At 52.6% G+C, this 19,112-nt stretch overlaps 2 long non-coding RNA genes across 2 annotated transcripts; one reads left to right on the top strand and one right to left on the bottom strand.

Annotated features, from left to right (window-relative positions):
• Positions 1-3,418: 3,418 nt before the first annotated feature.
• LOC144381959 (uncharacterized) lies at positions 3,419-12,404 on the bottom strand. The gene is made up of 4 exons (XR_013448312.1): positions 9,988-12,404; positions 7,910-8,088; positions 5,763-5,988; positions 3,419-3,825 (listed from the first exon to the last, which is right to left on the bottom strand). It is a non-coding gene; the product is annotated as an uncharacterized LOC144381959 (long non-coding RNA).
• LOC118549730 (uncharacterized) lies at positions 6,580-7,740 on the top strand. The gene is made up of 2 exons (XR_004924206.2): positions 6,580-6,656; positions 7,193-7,740. It is a non-coding gene; the product is annotated as an uncharacterized LOC118549730 (long non-coding RNA).
• Positions 12,405-19,112: the final 6,708 nt, after the last annotated feature.

Raw genomic sequence — 19,112 nt, 5'->3', positions numbered from 1 at the left:
CAAAGTACAAGGTGTTTATTATGAGAGTGAATGTCAGGATGGGGTGGGGCCAGAGGAGGCTCCCTGAAGAGGTGATATCTCAGGGTGAGTTGGTGAATGGGGGTTAACTAGGCAGCAGGTGTTCGGAAGAAATGTTGCAGGCCAAGAGAAAGGGTGTGGAAGGCATTCAGGCCAATTGGGATAAATGGCAATGGGGAGGGAGGGCAGAGCTCATGCGGGGGTGCCTAAACAAATGAGGTGTTAACAGGGGAGGGAACCTGGCTTTGAAAGTGAGGCTCATTTCCAAGGGTCTGTGTACTTTTCTGGTAGGCCCTGAATGCAAGCTTTGAGGCCAACCCAGGGTTTGAATCCTCACTCTGCCATCTCACCTCAGACTGTTGTGACTTTGACCCGTCACCACACCTCTCTATGCCTCATCTCCTTTTCTAAGAAATGGGGATAATGATAAAGTGTCATAGGGTGGGGGTGAGGATTCAATGCGGAACATGTCTCAAGTGTTCTGGCACATGGAAGGCACTCCATAAAAGGTGCTCAGTCTTCCCAGCATGGAGGGAGGTGAGCCTGAGGCAGCAGATCCATCAGATAAGTTTGGGAGAGAGCTGATGCAAGCATCTGTACACTGGGCAAGTTGTCATCTGACCTTAATTGTTTTGGAAGACTTTGAAGCCAGGCAAGCCTGGATTCAGATCACAGCTATAGCACTTCTAGCAGTGTGACCTTGAGCAAGTGACTTCACCTCTCTTAGCCTCAGTTTCCTTATCCGTAAAACGGGAATCATAATTGTTTTTATCTCCCAGAACTGTGAAAGTTAAATGAGATAATAGATGCAAGGCACTTAGCACAGTGATTGGCACATAGTAAGCAGCTGTTCAATGTTAACTTTAATAGTATTGTCATTGACTCTAACAGGAACTTTACCAGTAATTTAATAATAATTATTATTGTCGAGGGGCGCCTGGGTGGCTCAGTTGGTTAAGCGACTGCCTTCGGCTCAGGTCATGATCCTGGAGTCCCGGGATCGAGTCCCGCATCGGGCTCCCTGCTCGGCAGGGAGTCTGCTTCTCCCTCTGACCCTCCTCCCTCTCATGCTCTCTGTCTCTCATTCTCTCTCTCTCAAATAAATAAATAAAATCTTTAAAAAATAAAAAAAATAATAATAATAATTATTATTGTCGATATACGCATTACCACCTGTCCTAGGTAAGATTCTGGAGCTTTGCTTGAAGGTTGTCTGGCAACAGGAGCCATAGTTTCTCCTTTTACGGACATCGACAAGATGCTTTCTGAGGGGATGGTGCCGAACACTTTTTTTTTTTTAATGTTTTATTTATTTATTCATGAGAGTCAGAGAGAGAGAGAGAGAGAGAGGCAGAGGAGCAGGCTCCCGCCTAGCAGGGAGCCCGATACGGGACTCGATCCCAGGACCCTGGGATCATGACCTGAGCCGAAGGCAGACGCTTAACCATCTGAGCCACCCAGGCGCCCCTGCCGAACACTTTAATAGTGATATTAATAAGCGCTAACTCTGAGCATTTCCTATGTGTCAAACACATGCTAAGTGCTGTCCATACATTAACTCATAAATCCTCCGAGTAGTCCTATGAGTGAGGTCCTGTCATTACCATCATTTTACAAATGAGACAAAGGAAGCACGAAGAGGTTAAATGACTTGCCTAAGGCCACCCAGTCAGCAAGCAGCACAGCTGGAATTCGAACCCAGCCTCTGAACACGAGTGGACTTAATGCTCTTCAGGGTAAGCCCTCCCTCTTCTACCCAAGCAGTCAGAGTTATCACCTGGTGGGATGAAATTATCCACTGCCAGTAGCCGAGTCCCAGGCTCTGAAGACCCAACCCGTCTCTTTCCCACCAATTCTGAAAAGTAACCCTTGCCTGTTTGTTCCCTGCTCTAAGGGGCAGATTAGAGCAGGGAACAGACCCTCTTCCTCTGCAAGGGAAGGCAAAAAGACATTTAGAGTCACCAGAACAGGGTTTGAGTCCCAACAGTCTTGGCCAAGTCACACCCCCCGTCTGAGCCTCAGTTTCCTTATCTATGAAATAGGGATGATAGCAGCTCTGCCCACAGGGCTGTTGTGAGGAACAGAAAAAATAAGGCCTGCATAAACTATGAAGTGCTGTCAGCACAGGAGGGCCTCTCATTGTTGCCATGGGGATGGCAAACACCCTGGGGAAAGCAGCCTAAACCAGTAGAGCCGGCAAAATTGCCATCTCCAGAAAAAGTCTTGGGTTTGAGTCCAGGATCTGCCTGTTACCCTCTGTGTGACCTTAAGCAAGTTATAAAACCTGGCTGAGCCTCAGTTTTCTCCTCTATAAAATGGAGTAAATAATACTGATCTTGAGCTGGGGCGAAAAACACATTGAGGGAATGCATAAAAAGCCATGAACCAATTCCTGGTACAGAGCTGGCAGAGCCCAGTGTGTTAAGGGATTCTAGGGGAAGGAACAAAGCACAGGGACCATGAAGAATCACAGTGACCCCTCTTCACCACCCCTGGTTGAGGGGAAGAGGATGGAGACCACTGTGTTCAGAGCCCAGACTAGTCTGCAGCCACTACCCTGCCTCTAGCATCCTCAGCTCTTGCTGGGTCCACTGCATATCTCTCTCTCTCTCTCTCTCTCTCTCTCTCTCCCTCCCTCTCGTCAAACAAGTTCTTCTCCACTGAGCAATCCCAGGGGGCCCTGAACCTCAGTTCCAGCCAAGCTCACAGGCTTTCCCCGCCTCCACATCCTTAATCCACAGCCTTTGCATTTGCCATTCCTTCCACCTGGAATGCTCTCTCCTCCCGGAGCGCCTGTGATGGGGAAAGGGGGGTGCCGGAGGGAAAGGATCTGGAATGATGCTCCCCTACCTCCTCACTCCCCTCCCCTGCATCTCCCACGCTGCATGCCTGACCTCCCCCCTCCCAGCGTGGGGGGATGAGGCAGCATCAGGAGGGGGAGGACAAGGGGGAGGACTCCGTGAAGGGCCCTCTATGGGGTTTTTCACCTGCTCAGAAGAGGGAGACAGAAATGAAAGCTCTAGAAAAACGCCTGCCGCTCTGCTCCGGAGGCCCCATCTCCGGAAAGCCTCCCTGCCTTCCCACTGGGGCATCTTCTCTTCCTCCCCCTCATCCTGCAGGCAGGTGCCACAGTCAAGGAACATGGGTGGGCGGCAGGCCAGAGAGACGTGGGTTCAAATCCCATTCCTGTCCCCTATCCAGTGAATGGCATTAGCAAGAACCTTTGGCCCCCACACACCTCATTTCTTGGTAAAAGGACACAACAGCCCTGCCTCTCAGGCTGCTGTGAGGGCTAAGTGGGGTGCCAGATGGAAGTGCCTGGCACACCCAGGGTGCTTGGCGATGGAGCAAACACAAGCGCCCGTGCGTGCCCAACACAGCTCTCAGCACCTTGCAGATATTAGCCCATTGAATTCCCGGTAAGGTGGGTACCTTTACTCTCCCCTTTTGACAGATGAGGAAACTGAGGCACAGAGAGATGATATACCTTGTCCAAGGTCACACAGCCAGTAAGAGGCAGAGCTTCATCTCCGTTCTTACCCACCACACGACGGTGTGCTCAGTACTGGTGGTCAGGAGTATTGTTGCTGTGATTTGTTTTTATCTGCACTGACTCTATGCCCCCAGTGAGTACATGTTATTCTTCTCCCACATTCAAAATCTTGCCTGAATTTTCCCTCCTTTGTGACATCTTCCAGGCTGTTCATTTAAAGAGCATATAGTGCTCTCTCCTCTGGCCAGGCCAATGCAGGGCACTAGGGACCAGTGATCCATCCACTGAGTCTCTGTTTTTCAGCAGCTCCCAATCTGGTGAGGGAGAAAATACATACATAAAAAAAATTTTAAGGTTTTTTAAAAATTTATTTATTTGAGAGAGAGAGAGAGCGCAAGCAGGGGGAGTGGCAGAGGGAGAGGGAGAAGCAGGCTCCTCGCTGAGCAGGGAGCAGATGTGGGGCTCGATCCCAGGACCCTGGGATCACGACCTGAGCTGAAGGCAGACGCTTTACCGACTGAGCCACCCAGGCGCCCCTACATACATAAAAATTACAATAAAAGAGGGAGACACCAATTGCAGCAGGAGCTGTGAGCTCACAAAAGCTTACACTCAACCTGATGCAACTGAGGGACTGGGCAGGTTCATAGAGGATGGATCATTTGAGTGGGGCCTTGCAGGGTGAGTATGAGTTTCTCAGATAGGATTATAAAGTAAGAACATAGACTATGACATGTAGGAGGCGCCTGGGTGGCTCAGTCGTCAAGCGTCTGCCTTCAGCTCAGGTCATGATCCCAGGGTCCTGGGATGGAGCCCTGTATTGGGCTCCTTCCTCAGCGGGGAGCCTGCTTCTCCCTGTCCCTCTGCCTGCCACTCCCCCTGCTTGTGCACTCTCTCTGTCAAATAAATAAATAAAATCTTAAAAAAAAAAAAAGAATATGACATGTAGTGCAGACCCTGCAAAGGGGACTGGATAAAAGCTAGAGAATAACATAGCTGGGGTCAGTTCTATGCCAGGACCTGTATGTATATGCTGCAGGTATAGAGGTGGAAAGATATTAACTGGGCCCTGAAGATGCTTCCATACTTGGTGTGGGGGGATAGAAAGCAACAAGTAAGGCAAAAATATCCATATTAAGAAAATTCCAGAAGGCCTTTGAGACTACCAAAAAGAGACCTAACCCTGTCAAGGGGTCAGTGAAGTCTTCCTGGGGGGATAGCTGATGTCTAGGCTGAGCCTCAAAGAGCAGAGCCAGATGATGTCACCTACTGCCACTCCAGCCCATGTATGAGTTCAACACAAAAACAATGCTAACTCTAAAATAAGAGGAACCCCAATAAAGTTCTAATTTTTCTCATGAGTGCTATTTCAATGTGTTTTTTAATTATCAAACATCAAATTAGTTTTTTATTTTATTTAAAAGATTTTATTTATTCATTTGAGAGAGAGCAGAGACAGAGAGAACACAAGCAGGGGGAGAGGCAGAGGGAGAGGGAGAAGCAGACTCCCTGCTGAGCTGGGAGCCTGACATGGGGCTCGATCCCAGGACCTGGAGATCATGACCTGAGCCGAAGGCAGGCGCTTAACCCTCTGAGCCACCCAGGTGCCCCTCAAATTAGTTTTTTAAAATAATATTTTGGGGCACCTGGGTGGCTCAGTCGGTTAAACATCTGCCTTTGGCTCAGGTCACGATCTCAGGGTCCTGGGATCGAGCCCCACATAGCAGGGGCGGGGCTCCCTGCTCAGCGGAGAGTCTGCTTGTCCCCCTGCCCCTTCCCCTCCTCATGCTCTTTCTCTAATAAATAAATAAATTAAATAATATTTTTAAAAATTATATATATATATATTTTTAGTGTCCCTGCTTTGCTGGTGCCCTAAACACGTGGTCGCTCTGCTGGTTGGGTAATCTGACAGGGTGACAGGCCAGAGGGAGTCATCCAGGTGAGAGGTGGAGAAGGGTGTGGAAAGCAGAGGGAATTTCACATGCAAAGGCCCAGAGGCAAGAGAAAAGATGGCACTTTGGGGAAAAAGGAAATCCTCTGATGAGAGCGGCAAGTGGGAAGAGGTAGCAATAGAGAATCGGACTGGATTCTCAGGGAGCCAGGGAGGCAGTGTTGGGCTTTAACTGGGATGCGCCATAATCCAATGTCCCTCTTGCGAGCTCACTCTGAATGTTTCTAGAGACCTATTTCTGGTTTGAATCCATTCATTCCAGAGACACTATGTACCTACTACGTTTCAAGCACTGACCCAGGTGCTGGGGCTGCAACAGATAATTAAGGGCTCGGTGGGCAGAGCGAGACGTGGCAGGGACACCGAGCGCCACCCGACAGTGGGACGGTGGGGTCCGGCTGGACAAAGGCTCGGAGTGTGGAAGCGCGAGCCCCGCAGGAAGAGCCAAGCCCGGTGCTGGACAATGAAGCACTGCGGTGGGAGATGGCGTTCAGGCTCCTTGCCGTCAAGAGGCCAGTGATTCCTGGAACAGAAGAAGAAAGGAATGAAAACGGGCGTAGAGGCAATGGGTGAGGGGTGAAAAATCCTCATCTTGTAACCTCCTGAGAAGGCGGCCAAGTGGGCAGAGGGGCAGAGACCCAGCCAATCCCTTCAGCGCCCCCCATGCTTTCCCAGCCCTGCTGAACCCTGCAGCCTGTCTCCTCGGGGCTCCAGAAGTCAGGCCAAACCCTGAAGGAGAGCTGAGACGGGTGAGGAGGGGGTGAGGAGGGGGTGGGGGACAAGCGTCAGCCTCTGCCCAGCGGGGCCTTCCTTCCCAGCTGAGGAGCCAGAGGTTACAGGGAGGGATTAAGGAGTTGGTTGCTTTTTTACCCAAACTGTGGCTGCATCTCTCTTTCTCTCTCTCTCTCTCTCTTTTTTTTTAAAGAAGAATGTTCCTGTACACGCACCCGGAGGCTTTTGCAGGAGGCGGTTGTTGGAGAACCGGGAAAACAAGCCAAGAAACAAGAGAGAGGAAGAAGACCACGCCTCGCCTGGCAGATTCCTAATGGCCCAGGAGACCTGAGGCTTTACTGTGGGAGGCTGGGGGGGGACGGGGGGGCGGTGCTGGCTCGGGTGGGAGGGAAGGGCAGGCCGAAGGACAGCCACTTGCTGGTCGGTGACCTTGGGCGGGATGCTGCCTGCTTCCCTCTGGTGAGAATGGGGAGGAGGGGGGCAGGGGCAGGGCTGGCCGGCTGAGGTCACAGGAAGGCCCCTTCCAGCCTGAAACGCGATCTCGGGATGTGGGGCCTGCCAACCTGCAGCGACCCTGGGCCAGCAGAGATGAAAGGCTGCCTGTCCCCAGCTTCCGGACCCCCGAGGCCCCAGTGCCTCAGACTTGAAGGGCAGCAAAGCTGCTGCAGCTGGCTGGAGCCGGTTGCTGGACTCCCCACCCCACCTGATGTCATCCAACCCTCCCTTCCCTGTTTGGCTGGGGACACTCAGGCCCAGAGAGGGCTGCTGACCTACCCGAGGTCACACAGCAAGTTGGAGGCTGAGCCAGGGCTCACCACAAAGTCTTTGGACTCCAAGTCCAGGCCTCATTCCCTTTCCCAGAAACTTGGCTGCCTGGGGGCTTACCCCAGGGAGTTGGAGAGACCCAGGGTTAGGGGAGAGAGTTGGGAGCTATGTCCTTTGAAGTCAAGACTTAATGTTGACTAAAGTGCTTTTCTTTTTTTTTTTTTTTTTAGACAAAAAAGAACGTTCGGGCCCCTGCCATGAGCCTGGACTTGCTCTGCCGGCAGGGGAAGGAATGCAGCTCTGGCCGCTGCAGCCTCGGCCCCTGCTGCTGCCACCCCAGTGGGCACGGGGACAAAGGCCTCTTCTCAGGCCTGTCCTCTCCAGCTCCCTGGATCAGTGGGGGCAGAGCATCAACCAGGAGGCTTGGTTACTGACCAGCCGAGTCGCCGTTCCTCTTTGGGCCTTTGTGCCCTTTCTAGAAAATGGGAGCAGAGCATCCGCCTGACCTACTTCTCAGCATTGTATGGGGGCTCCAAAGAGGTAAAGTCACAGAAATACGACCTCTCCGCACCTCCTTCAGCCTGAGGCTCTGCCTAATCAGACACCCCTGTGCCTCCCCTGACCCTCCCTCCTTCCCTCGTGCTTCACCTGGCCGGCCCCAACTCACTCAGTTTCGCTCAGCAGGACCATCCCTCGCTCAGGGGAGCCTTCCCTCACCTCCAGACTGCACTGCTCCTTCAGGGTATTTATCACTGTTGTAATTAAATAATTAATTGTGTGATTGGACCTGTCTCCGCTAAAATGTGAACTCCAGGAACAGCTGTCACCGAATGCTTACCCAGTACCAGAGACTCTACATGTACCCACTGAGTCCCTGTGGCAGATACTGTCAGTTCCCCCATCTTACAGATGAGCAAACTGAGACAATGAGGGGTTCAGTGACTTACCTGAGGTCACAGCCAGCTGGAGGCTCGGCCAGGACTGAGCACCAAGGAATTGCAGAACCAGGATTCAAATCCAGACCCCAGGCTATAACCATTTCTCCACGAATAAGGCAGGTTTAGCCTATTCCCTGCTTATCCCCAGCTCCCAGAACATCCGGCATACAGTAGGTGCTCCATGTATCCTGGGTGAATGAATACACAAACAGGTGATGAATACGCATTTTGGAGAAGAATAAAGCACCTTCCAGAAGTGAGTTTTGCAGGTGCTAAGTGTGGAGCTGAGCCATGGTTGGGGGACGGGGTGCCCAATAAATTGTGAAAGACCAATTATTGGGCTTCCCTCTGGAGTGCACACATGGGCCTGAAACCCCGGATGTCATCTTTGACTAATCCTTCCATTTCATCCCCAAGTTCTGCTTGGTTTCTCCCCAGTGCACCTCCTCTTCTCCATCCCTCAACCCTCATCTTATTCTTGGATTTTTTTATTTTTATTTTTATTTTTTAAAAATATTTTATTTATTTATTTGACAGAGAGAGAGAGACAGTGAGAGAGGGAACACAAGGGGAGTGGGAGAGGGAGAAGCAGGCTTCCCGCTGAGCAAGGAGCCCGATGTGGGGCTCGATCCCAGGACCCCGGGATCACGACTGGAGCTGAAGGCAGATGCCCAACGACTGAGCCGCCCAGGTGCCCCTTGGATTTTTTTAAAGTAAGCTCTATACCCAATGTGGAGATTGAACTCATGACCCCGAGAACAAGAGTCACCTGGGCTACTGACTGAGCCAGCCAGCCGCCCTTTTCTTGGATTTTTGTAGCAACTCTTGCACAGGTTTCTCTGTCTCTAACTCCTTCAATGTGGGCCCTCTGTATAGAAAGCTGAGTGTGAGTGTTATCCCTCTTTACTCCCTCCTTGACTAATGAAACTTCCATGGCCCCACGGCTCTCTGGATAAAGCCCATACTCCTCATCAAGGCTTCCGCCATTAAGCCCTGCCTCCACCCCTCCAGTCTCACCCCCTGCCCCCTCCTCCACGTGTCCTTTGCCCAAGCCACTCTATGTAGTAGAAGTTAAGAGCATGGAAGCAGAGAGACCTAGGTTCAAGTCTTGGTTCTGCCACGTGCAGCCGTGAAAGTTTGTAAACAAATCAGTTCCCCTCTCTAGGCCTTGAGTTACTGCATCCAGAAAATGGGCATAATTCTAATACCTACTACACAGAGTCATTGTAAGGAGTAAATGAATACAGAAGGTGCTGAGCACAGTATCTGACATCCCCAATGGTCACTATAATTCTTATACTCTCCACTGTCACGAAGAGCATTTCTTACTGTCGGTTTTACTTATTCTTTATGACCCAGCTCAAATGTTACCTCTTAGAGGAAATTTTCCTTGTTATTCACACCCTGTTCCGCAGGTGAAGTCAGTCTCACTTTCTATACTCACTTGCACTTTGCTCCTCTGTAAGGCACTTGTATATTTTGCTCTCTCTTTCTCCCATCACCCCAAGAATTCCTGGAGAGGAGGAATAATACCCTCTTACTCAAGCACCTGCCTGGCCCGCAGCAGGTGCTCAGTAAATGTTGGTTGAATTGAATGGAGTCACCACTTTCAGCGCCTCAGTGAGCACCCTGCAAGGAGAAGGCCTGAGTGGTGAGACGGCTGGACTCTGCTGGGCCCTGGGGCTGGGTATACTGGTGTGTGGGGGGGTGGGAGGGGGTGAAGGAAACTCCCGACCTCTGGGCTCTTCCTGGTGAGACCCTTTAGTCTCCTCTCCAAGGGAGGAGAGAAGGGAGAGGATGTGAGTAGGGCCAGGTGCTGAGCAGGGGTGAGGTGGGGCTATAGCAAGAGCTGGGGCGTGGGTGGGAGCTGGCCGACTCCAGCTCCTCTAAGACCAGGGATGGGCCTGGCACGACAGGGCCTCGCAGCCCAAGTCCCCACCTGCAACACCTGGATTAAGTGACTTTTCAAGTTGTAAAGCTACATCTTGATTTGCAAGGAAGCAAAAATCCAAGCCTGGCTTTGTCTGGTTGCTGAGCAGAGAGAAGGGGGGTGTGTCCTTGTATTCGTGGCTGTGCACAGGCCATACCTTGCAGTCCTGGGCACATCAAAGAAGGTAGTACTTGATTTTGCGAACCCAGGTGAAGGTCACATTATCCCTAACTGTTGCTTCAATTGCTGCTCCTGCCAAAACCCTTCTCTTGGGACGCCCCGGGCTGGCTTAGTCGGAAGACCGTGAGACTCTGGATCTCGGGGTCGTGAGTTTGAGCCCCACATTGGGTGTAGAGATGACTTAAATTTAAAAAGAAAAAAGAAACTTAAAAACTCTTCTCTGATTGCCTAGTACCCTCAGGATAAACTCCCAGTTCCTAACCCAGCCTATAATGCCCTGGCTTGTCAGACCCCTACCTCCTCTTGGATTCTCTCACACTTCACCCTCCCCCTGCCTTTGCTTCTTCTGGCCTTTTCTCAGTTCTTCTAATATACCTTGCCCCTTCTTTCCACTGGGCCTTCAACACATTGTTTTCTCTCTTTTGAATGCTTTTTCCCCATCCCATGACAATTCTGTTTTATGTTTAGTGATTTTGATGCCTAAGAAATTTTTGCCTATCCCAAGATCATGGAGATATTCCCATACATCTTCTTCTAGAAGCTTTATACTGTTAGCTTTCACATTTAGGTTCATGATTCATCTTGAATTATTATTTTTTTAAGTAAGCTCTACGCCCAGTGTGGGCTCCAACTCACAGCCCCGAGATCAAGAGTCGCATGCTCTACCGCTGAGCCAGCCAGGTGCCCCATCTTGAATTAATTTTCGGGCCGTGTAAGGTAGGGGTTGAGAATCATTCCTACTCTCTAAATTGCTGCTCATTCTGTACAGTTCAGCTTATCCCTCACTTCCTTTGAGAAGCCTTCCCTGACTACCCCACATGAGCTAAGGGCTACTCCACAGCCCTTAGCACCCTCTACTTCTGTTGTAGCACTTGTCACAATTGTAATTAATCAATTATTGGTGTAATTAGTTAACATCTCACCTCCTCTACTATATTGTAGCTCTGGAAGCTCAATGCTTATGACTATCTTTAAAAAAACTTTTTTTGATTGAAATATACATTCAGACGAGTGCACATACCAAAATGCACAGCTCAATGAATTTTCACAAACTGAACACACCCATGTAACTTGTACCCAGATCAAGATGCAGCACATTTCCTGCCCAGGAGCCCCCTCATATCCCTACCAGCTCGGACTGTCTTTTTTACCCTTATATTCTTAGCAACCAGCATAGAGCCTGGCATTATTAGGATCTCAAAAAACAAAAACAAACACACACAAACCCACAGAAAGAAACCCTTTGTTGAATGAATGGATTAGTTGATGATGCTTAATTTTTCTTCAAAGAACTAGACACGGAATCCAGTCTTAGCTCTAGTTCCCGCTTGGTGTGACCTTGAGGAGTTCCCTTCTGCTTTTGTGGTATCAGTTTGCTTATTTATGAAATGGGGGTAGATGGAGGGGAGGTTGGATTTGGGGCTTTTCCAGATCTGGCATGTGAGGCAGAATTTACCCCCCAGGTTCTGATAATACATTGCTGGGGACTATTTTGGTCTCCTGCCCGAAAATGAGGACCGGGGAGGATTCGAAATTTGCTCTAGGTCGAGTGTCAGAAACCTGTACCGCGAACCAGAGGACCTGGGTTTGAGTACTGGCCTGGCCTCTGGGTGACCTTGGGCAAGTCCCTTCTCCTCCCTGCACCTTCAGGGTTTCTTCACCTAAAAGGAGGGGTGCTTAGATCTCAAAAGCTTAACAATGATGCTGGCTTCGGCCTCTGAGCACCAAGGTTCAGTTCCTAGAGCATGGGCCACTGGGGCTCTGGGTTCCTCCCTACCTGGCACTGGGGGGGGGGGGGGGTGGGGGCGTGGAGCCCACGATGCGATAACTGCCTTGGGGAAGAGAACTCGCAGTCTGGCCAGGGGGACCCAATGTTCAGCCAGGAACCAAATGGAAAATGGGCTGATGGTCCAAATGATTCTCTATGTGTGGGGCTGAAGGGAGAGAAGCTGGCTTGTTCCAAGGAGGGGTAGGAGACCTGGGGGTGGGGGTGGGGGGAGGACAGAGAAGGCTTCCTGGGGGAGAAGACTTTGGAAATTGGCAGGGCAGCCCAGGGGTGCTTCCCAGAGATGGGAGGAGGCAGGAAGGAGGAAATTGGGTCCAGGTGACCACAGAGCAGCAACTTGGCCAGGGAGTAGAAGAGGCGGGGCTGGTGGGAGCTTGGGAGGCTGCCCCACAGCTGGGCCTTGGAGAGGAAGGGGGGGAGCTGACGCCTCTGCCTCTGGCCATGAGAAAGCACCATCTTCTCAGGCCACAGGTTGGGAGGGAGGGCACAGTCATGAGCCCAAGCCAGAGGGGCCTCTCTCTGAGCGGCCCCCCAGGGCCCTGCCCAGCTATCCTGGGCCTGCAGGGCAGGGGGTGAGGAGCGGAGGTAAGCCCCACTCCCCCAGCAACTGCCACATGGCCCTCCTTCAGCCTGGATCACATTTCTGACTCTTCCTGGCTTTATAGCCTTGGGTTGGGGGGGGTGCATTTTTACTGTCTCCCATTGCTCAGACAGATGACTGAGGCAGAGTGGTTGCCAGCCAAGTTAAGGAACAGAATTATAACTCTGGTAATGGTAATAGATAGCAGAGCTTAAAGTTAAGAGCAGGACTGCCAAGATTCAACTCCCAGCTCTGCCACTATGAGCTGTGTGACCCCAGACAAGTCCTTTAACCCTTCTGTGCCTCGGTTTCCTCATCTGTAACGTGGGATGCCAATATTGCTTTGTCAGAGGGTTGTCGTGAGGATGAAATGAGATGAGAGACGTAAAGCATGCCGCCTCAGAGGCAAGAAAATGAATAGGCTTTGGAGTCATTCCTCCAGTCTGGGCCTCAGTTTCTTCTTCTCTAAAACGGCACTAATAATTCCTTCCTCTTGGGGCATTTGTAAAGATCAGTAAGGGCAAGCTGGTCCCTTATGAGACCCATAAGGGACTTCCTCTCTCCCCTCTTCTTCTCTCCCATCCCCTCCATGCCCCACCCCCAGCAAGTTCAAGGTCTATTCACCCACTCCCAGCAACTAGCTGTTCCTCGGCCACCCCTCGGGCCTGGAAATCTACCCTGGCAGTGAGGTTTGGATTAGGCAAGGACCCATCCAGGCCCCGGGAAGCTAGCTCAAGGGATTATAGGACCTGGGAACCCAGAGTTGGTCTAGAAGTGGGTAGAGGTGGGTGTGGCCTCTTGGCCTCTCTAACTCCTCGCTCCACGGGGAAGGGCACAGCAGAAGAGGGCCAGAGTGGGCTCTCTGAAATGCAGGGGCTCCTGCCTCCCTGGTTGCCTGGCTTAAGGGTCACACTACTCCAGAATAAACGACAAAGCCCAATACAGCACATAGTAGACATGTGGGGAATAGTAAGAATGGCTGCCATTCATTATCTTCACAACCAACACTTAAAAGCAGGCACTACTGAGCCCATTTTGAGGATGAAGGAACAGAGACTCAGAGAGGTAAAGTCATTTGTTTGCGGTAACACAGCTATACGTAAGGGCAGAGCTGAGATTCAGAGCTGGATCTGTCTGATTCCGAAGGGGCTGCTCACTAAGGAATGGGAATCCCAAGGTCACCAGCAGACCCTTGTTGGCTTTGGGCCAGGAGCTAGGTGCTGGACTGGGCATGGTGTCTGTCCCAGAATGATGACCAGACCCACTCAGGATGGGAGGGTTTAATCCACCCTCAGAAAGCTGTCCGTGGGGGAGTCTGGTGGCTCAGTGGGTTGAATGTCTGACTCTTGGTTTTGGCTTGGGTCATGATCTCAGCAGGGAATCTGCTTGAGATTCTCTCCCTCTTCCTCTGTCCCTCCCCCACTGTCCTTTCTCTCTCTCCAAAATAAATAAATAAATCTTTTTTTTAACCTTTTTTTTTTTTTAGATTTTATTTATTTATTTGACAGAGAGAGACAGCGAGAGAGGGAACACAAGCAGGCGCAGAGGGAGAGGGAGAAGCAGGCTTCCCGCAGAGCAGGGAGCCCAGTGCGGGGCTGGATCCCAGGACCCCGGGATCATGACCGGAGCTGAAGGCAGACGCTTAACGACTGAGCCACCCAAGCGCCCCAATAAATAAATCTTTAAAAAAAAAAGGAAAGAAAGCTGTCTGTGAGCCCAGAGCACAACCCTCTAGTAGCCTTCTAGCTAAAGTTATTTATTCACTCTACACACATTTGTACCCGCTCCTGTATTTGGGGCCATATGCTGGACCCTGGGGAGCCTAGATGAATTGGACTTGGACGCTGACCTCCAAGTGCTGCTAGTCTGCTAAGGGAAGCACATAAATTGCTAGAAAACCTTATTAGAGGGTGAGGTGGCCTAGGGATTAAGCACGAGCTGTGGCAGCCAGCCGCCTGGGGTTGAGTCCCTGCTCTGTTGCTTGGTACCTTTGGAAACTAGGTTAGTCCCTTCAAGTTTCTGAGCCCCAGTTCACACGAGTAAAATGGGGCTGATGATAAGATACTTTCGTAAAGAGAGGCGCCTGGGTGGCTCAGTTGTTAAACGTCTGCCTTCAGCTCAGGTCACGGTCCCAGGGTCCTGGGATCGAGCCCCGCATCGGGCTCCCTGCTCAGCGGGAAGCCTGCTTCTCCCTCTCCCACTCCCCCTGCTTGTGTTCCCTCTCTCACTGTCTCTGTCAAATAAATAAATAAAACCTTAAAAAATAATGAAGATACTTTTGTAAAGAATATCATGAACATGAAATACTTCTATAAAGCCTAGCAGAGAGGAAAAAGCATCCACTGAATCTTAGCTCTCTGTAATTAAGTGTAATGGGGGCATAGAGGAGAAACTTACTCTTCTTGGGGACAGGGGTTAGGAGAGGGTTTTTGGAGGAGGCCCATCTGTGTTGGGCCCAGAAGCGCCAAGACTTCACCTGGAGAAGTGGGGGAGGCGAGCACCACAGGGACAAAGGCCCGGAGCCATGAAAGGATGTGACCTGTTCGGGTGTGGCTGAGCAGAGTCTGGCTGGAGGAGGAGCGATAGGAAATGAGGCTGACAAGGCGGTTTCAAGGGCCTCCCCAGTGACTTGCTGCCCAGGGTTTGGACTTTAAAAGACTGGGGACAGAGCACAATTTTAAGAGCTGGGAAGGGACACGGTTGTGCCAATTGTAGAAAGATGATTCTAGCTGAAGTGTGGAGTGAAATGGATGCCGGGGAGCAGATCTGAGGGTGCGCCCCCATGGGTTAAAGCCCCCCAGTGGCCCCCAGCAGCCTGCAGATGAGACTCTGACTCTTTTACTTCTGCCTGCCCACGTGGCCTGCCCACATGCTCTTTCCTCCGCGTGGGATACCTTCCCCCTCTCTTTCTGCGGCAAATTCCTCACCCTCCCTCAGGTCTCCGTTTAGCCACACTTTCTCTTGGAAAGCTCTCCTAGGCACCCCTGTTCCAGATTAGGTCCTCCTACTCCTCCTGTGGACTTGCCCGTCTCCTGCACTAGACTCAGAGACCGTGTGGTCCTGCTTACCAGTGCGTGCACAAGGCCCAGCCTAGCATCCAGCACATAGGGGGCGCTCAGTGCATGATCAGATGGACCGAGGAACTAGTGAGGGAATGGATGGGCTCCTTAGGGGGCAGGTGTGATTGGGGTGAAAATGATAGGGTCCGAAGTAGCAATGAGGAGAGAGAAGATGGTGGTACGTGGTAGAATTGACAGGACAGGGGATTGATGAGAGGTGAGCATGGTGGGGGCGGGGGTGAGGGTTGGGGAGAAAGAGTTTCCCATGACTCGCAGGTCTCTCCCTTGAATAAGCCTGATGCTTTAACCAAGATAGGAAACATGGGTAGGGGGCCCCTGGGTGGCTCAGTCGGTTAAGTGGTTAAGCGTCTGCCTTCAGCTCAGGTCATGATCCCGGGGTCCTGGGATGGAACACCGCATCGGGCTCCCTGTTCAGCGGGGAGTCTGCTTCTCCCTCTCCCTCTGCTCCTCCCCACCCCACTCATACTCTCTCTCTCTCTCTCAGATAAATAAATAATAATCTTAAAAAAAAAAAAAAGGGAACATGGGGGTGGGGGGAGAAGGGGGAGGAGCAGGCCAGGGCAAGAGACTGGGGCCCTGGCCCAGGCTCTTCCCTGGAAAGCTCTTCCTCCCTGTCTCCCCACTGGTGGATCACCATCAATGTCTGCTGCCCTCTCCGGGAAGCTACGCTGACCACCCTAGGCAGGCCGGCCCCCTATAAATTAATCTCTGCCAACACATCCTCTCCTATTTCCTCCCAGTCCTTGCCATGATTGTAATCAGGTATCTATTGATTTGGATTTTGTCTATAGTGTGTCTTCCTCCCTAGATTGGAAGTTTCAGGATGGCAGGGATCTTGCTGGTGTTACTGACCATGTATACCTGGCAGTCTCCCTGGCCCACAGTAGATGCGCAGAAACAGATTTGTTGTATGAATGAGTGAACGAATGAAGAAACGAATGAGTGAAGGCCTTGAATGCCACAATAAGGAATTTGACTCTTGGCCTCGAGGGACTGGGGAGCCATGGAAAGTTCTTCAGGAAGGCCACGTCAGGATTCAGCTTGTGTTTTAGAAGGCTCCCCCCTGGGGGCTGTGTGGAAGATTGATTGGGAGGGAAGGCAGGGGGAATTGAGGAGCCACTGGGGGAGACAAAGACACAGCACCTGGGCCCGGGCTTGGGAGTGCCCCCCCCTTCCCCGGGCCAGGCCTGTTGTCTCTGAGCCCAGCAGCGGGCGGTGGGAAGAGCCGAGCTGGCAAAGCTGACACTCACTAATCACGGCCCTCACCCCGGAGCTGCACTGACTGTCTGGTCTCCATGGAGACACGGCAACCTCCGGCCACTTGTTAATGGCAGCTCAACAAGGCTGCGGCAACGGGGACAGGCCTGACCAGCGTGTCCAGCCCCGTACCACCTGTCCCAGCCTGGGCCTCTGCAGCAAACCCCAGGGCCACCTGAGTTGGGGGATAGGACCAGAGGTCTGGTGGCGGGGAAGCTCCCCCCCACCCCTCCCCTCCCCGGCCCCACCTCCCTTGGCACTGCCAAGCAGTGAGAGGGCAGAGCCCTGGCCGACTCCTCCGCAGGGCTGCTGGGAAGCTGAGCTCATGCAGGTCACCCAGGCAGGGCCAAAGGGCTGGAGGGGGATGGTGAGGAGAGTGTGTGGGGAGGGACCTGCTTGCATCCCACACACAAGAGGAATGGAGGGGAGGGCGCTTCGCTTGCCCTGACAACCCTCTGCTCTGCTAGCCCGAGGCAGGGACCCGATTGGGAACCATCTGTCCAGAACCTCTTCCCTAGTTTGCTGTCACTACATCTGAAATCTGAAATGCCACCATTAGCAATTCACTCCTTCGGGAGGCAGCGTGGCATAGCACAAAAAACACTGGCTTTGCAGTCGGGCAGGGCTGGATGTACGCCTGGCTCTGTCCCTCTACTTTTGACAATTGATTTCCCCATCCGCAAAATGGGATGGTAATCGCCCCCACGCAGACGCATGTTCGAGCACGTGCACTTCCCCAGGCTTACTCCGACTTCTCCCGGAAGCCTGGGCTCAATACCTCGACTCCTCCCAGAGCCCTTTCTTCACCCTCACAGATGAGCTGGGAGCCTCCTCCACAGGCCTCAGGACTGATCCCTCAGCCTTCACCACCCTCCTCTAACTGCCCCAGATTTGTCTTCCCCAAGACTGCCCTGTAGGGTGGGGCAGAGTGACCTTCTAGAGAGGTTTGTGGAATAAACAAAGAAGGTAGGTAGGAGGAGAGCCTCCCTCTGTCTTTTGTCCTCTTTCCTCCTCAGGGGGTGCTACGCCCCCTAGAACACTGGTGAGGGCCTCTGTTCCTTCCTGTCCTTCATACCTTTGTTTGTCCACTTGTCTGTCCATCCATGCATCCATCTTGCACACACTCTCCGAGTGGGACTTCAGAGAGGACCCAGATGTGACCCCAGCCTACAAGTAAGGCAGAGGCCAGATCCTTGGGTCCAGACACCTGAGTCACCCCCATGGCCTCCCAGGGACCTCGGTGCAGCTGCCTCTCCCCACCGTGTTTCTCCTTGGTCCCTCCCTAGGCAACTGTCCAAGCTGAAAGGGCCCTTGGAGCTCATCTAGTCCAATCGACTGCGGCCAGATGAAGAGACTAGGGCCCAGAGAGGACTGTGGCTTGCCCAGGATCCCACAGCAGCTCCGTTTTTGAGTTGACAATGTACCAGTTCTGTGGGTCTGCTTGGGAGGCGGCTCTTGGCTCGCTTGGCCCTGCTGACAGCTGTGTTCCCAGTGGCAGCCGGAATGCTGGTAGGAGGCCTGTCTGGCCTTTGAACCCTCACTCCCCAGGGCAGAACCAGGTGGCTCTGGTGGGGCCCAGGGCTGGGCGGCGGGGGGCCTCAGGAGGGCCAGCCCAGATACCAGTGGGGGCGTGGGGTGACTGAAAGATGGGGAGCAGCATTGTTTCTAGAGGCAAACTCCTAAGGCGAGCTCCTGGGCCAGCTCTGCCTGTCCCTTGCTGGGTGGCCTCGGGTGCATCATTCGACCTCTCTGAGCCTTAGGTTTCTTATCTGTAGAACGGTGCTACCTTTGTAGGATGAAAATGGTTTGTCAACAGTGACAGCTGGACAGATGTCAGGAATTCTTACTGTTGGACTGAAAGGCTGAGTTTCCGAGAGGGGAGAGGGAAAGGGACCCGCCTGAGGCCACAGAGTGAACTCACATCTCCCTCCTGTGAGCTCCCTGTGCTGAACTGGATACAAGGTTTGGGAGATGAAAGAAGTGTCCGGTCCAGACTGTTGACTGAAGGAGGAGACAGGACCAGAGAGGGGGAGCAAGTTGCCCAAGGTCACCCAGTGAGTCCTGAGTCCGGGGCCAGTGTGGGCCCGGAGCCCAGGCTGGGCACAAGGTCCCCCTGCCCAGCTGCATCGCTTGCTCATCCAGCCCCCTTGGTTTTGTCTCCCCCAGTGAGTGGGCGCAGAACAGGCCCAGCTTCCTTCCTGCCGCCCTGCCCGCCGTCTGCCACGTTGGCAGCCGCCTGCACCCTTCTCGCCCCTGCTGCTGCTGATGCGGCATCAGCCGCGACCAACCCGCCGAGAGTCTGCCCAGAACAGCCAGGGCTGCTGGAGCCGGGGCTGGGTTGGCTGACTCTGCCAGACAGGAGGGAGCGAGCCAGCCGGCGGAGGGAGGGAACAAGGCCT

Source organism: Halichoerus grypus, chromosome 5 (genome assembly GCF_964656455.1).
Source record: "Halichoerus grypus chromosome 5, mHalGry1.hap1.1, whole genome shotgun sequence".
In the NCBI taxonomy this organism is placed as follows: Eukaryota; Metazoa; Chordata; class Mammalia; order Carnivora; family Phocidae; genus Halichoerus; species Halichoerus grypus.
The sequence above is the reverse complement of the archived record's forward strand: the minus strand, read 5'-3'. Positions and strand labels throughout refer to the sequence as shown.